Below are 2684 nucleotides of genomic sequence, written 5' to 3' on the forward strand. Positions count from 1 at the left end.
GTTGGGAAAGCAGCCAAAAAAATATTGATTTATTTGTTTAATGAGAGAAGCATGGTGATGCCCTGCCTGTGTGTCTTCAGATGACTTAATCAGAGAACACACGCCCCAGTACAACCAAAAAGTTTGCCAGGAGATGAGGGGCTTCCACAAACTGGAGGCTCCCCTTTGGGAGCCTTCCTAGGTGGAGAGGCATTGATTTCTCCCTTTCAGTCTGTTAGTTTCCTAATTAAACCAGGCAGCACCCACAATGCAACTGTTTCTTAGAATGCAGTCTAGCTTTCTAGGGCACTCGCCCTTGGCCCCTCACTAAAGACTCAAAGGGGATTTCCCATTTGTTCAGGACTGAAGGACAGGACTGAGGTCTTTAGGACTTGGAGCTCAGGGTTTCAGTGGCATAGCCCTGTGCAACCATTATTAAAACCACCAGCTCTAAAGCTCTCAGCCCTTTCTCTGAAGTCATCGGGACCAGATAGGCTTGCTGGAAATCTTGCCAACTTTTTTTCTTGAACGATAAAATATAGTATATGATTCAAATAGCAGTTCTGATGTCTGGGGAAATAGCTAATAATCAAATATGTTGTATTTCTTCAGTTGGAAGGATGAACGGTCTCTGGCAGTGAAATAAAAGACGGTCTAGTCAAAATTTGCATGCCACGAAGGGGGTTTGAAAAAAAAAAACCTCAATTTTTTTCAGAATTGATTTTTTTTTTCCCCTAGAAAAGTCAGTGTCTACCAACACTGAGTACGTAGTCCAGAATGAGTGTTTCTGTGGTCATTTTGGCGCAGTCTTACCCCTCTCTAGTTTTAAAAGCCATTCTATTCCACTCTAAGTGCCCTCCTGGGCACCCCACTTTTACTTTCTCTTTGGTTTTGCTTGTGGGGTGTGTGTGTGTGTGTGTGTGTGTGTGTGTGTGTGCGTGCGTGTGTGTGTGTGTGTGTGTGTGCGTGTGATATTCAGAAATTATGGAGGTGCTGAGAGGTCGTGTGAGCATGTAGAAAGTAGCAGGGGAGGAACTGGGACTCCAGGCTTCATCTTCCATCAGAAGATGAACCGCTGAGGCTGGGCCTAACCCCAAAAAGCAACTGTGGAGAAAAGCACAATTTTTCAGGTCACTCAGGCAACAGCTAAGTAAAGGAACGGAAATGCTCGGTGTTTTTGCTTTGCCTGTTAAGTGGAAGGGATTTTGCCTTCTATCCTGTTCATTTATGTAGCCTGCCTCTGGAATCCAGGGCACTTGGGAGCCAGGTGGCTTCTCTGCCCTTTGTGGGCCTCTGTTCACAGCTACTCCCTGCTTGTTTTCAACAGCCACTGGTGAGTTGTATCCTGGAGATGTGCTAGCCCAGGGCCGAGTTGGGATGCCTGCCTGGGGACACCTGGGCTGGGGGTGGAGGGGCATGGGAATTTCTTTGCAGCTGCAGCTACAGAGCCAAATAGCTGGAAGGGAAGCGAAGAGAGGAGAGAGAGCCTGGAAGCAATTCTCCTGATTGAAAAAACGAAACAAAACAAAACAAAACAAAAACCAAAAAACAACTCACTTTCCCCCCTCAAGTGTGCAGATCTAAAGCTACATGGAAAATTATGAAAAGCTGGAGATTGATAAAGGCTGTAAGCCTAGAGAGGGCTGGAGGGAAAGAGGCCCAAGGTTTTGAGAACCTCTGGCTTTCCTTGGGACTACATGCATCCTTAGCAAAAGAAACCCAGTGGGGGCATAGCCTGAATCCATCCATCTTTCCCAGTTCGCACTTCCAGCAAAAGGACAGGGATGCAGTGGTGGGAGGCAATCAGTCAGTGGGTACATATGTGGCTGGGTCAGTGGAAGAGCAGTCACATCTCTGGAGCTGAACTTGTGGCTTCTATGTGCTCTAGGGTGGACTGCTGGGGGTGGGTGAGGTGCTGGGGAGCAAACCCCAACTGTCAGCACCAAATGCTTAGGTCAAAGGCAAGCCAGTGAATGAAGACAATTGACTCTTGAGTGTGTGTGTGTGTGTGTGTGTGTGTGTGTGTGTGGTATGTATGTGGTGTGTGTAGTGTTTATGTGTTGTGTTTACGTGTGTGGTGTGTGCTTGTAGTGTGTTGTAGTGTGTATGTGGTATGTGTGGGGTTAGGGGTGGGAAGTGGTGGTGTGTGTTTGTAGTGTGTGTAGTGGTGTGTGTGTGTGTGTGTGTGTGTGTGTGTGTGTGTGTATCTTCTAACTTTGAACGTTGGAAGATGGGAAAGATGGAGAAAAGAATTGCACTATTCAACGAGATACTTTGAGCACGTTCCCCATGGCATGCTGGAGGATGGGGTGGTGCACATCCGGCAACTATGTCCAATCCAAGTCTTAACAATTTCAGCTATCTAGAAGTATCGAGAAGTTCCAGACTCTGGATCCCCCGGTTCACCTAAACTCCACAGTCTTCTCACCTGAGAGCCGCCATCTAGATCCATACCAGCAGACCTCTACTCTTGCCTGGCCGCGTTGGAGTGAGGAGCAATCCTGTCTAGCAAACCTCTAGGACGTCAGGGACTTTGCAAGATGCGCTAGCCGAGCCCACCCTACCCTCCAAGCCCAGGCTTCAAGCACTCTCCCCAGAAGGAGATGTCGCGACGAGGATCCACGTCAGTGAGGTCGTTTTTGTAGAGGCTCCAGTAAATGCAGTTTGGGATAGTTGAGCCAAGGGGGTCTGGTTCGGAAACTTGG

This window comes from Rattus norvegicus, chromosome 16 (assembly GCF_021556685.1).
Source record: "Rattus norvegicus strain SHRSP/BbbUtx chromosome 16, alternate assembly SHRSP_T2T, whole genome shotgun sequence".
Lineage (NCBI taxonomy): Eukaryota > Metazoa > Chordata > Mammalia > Rodentia > Muridae > Rattus > Rattus norvegicus.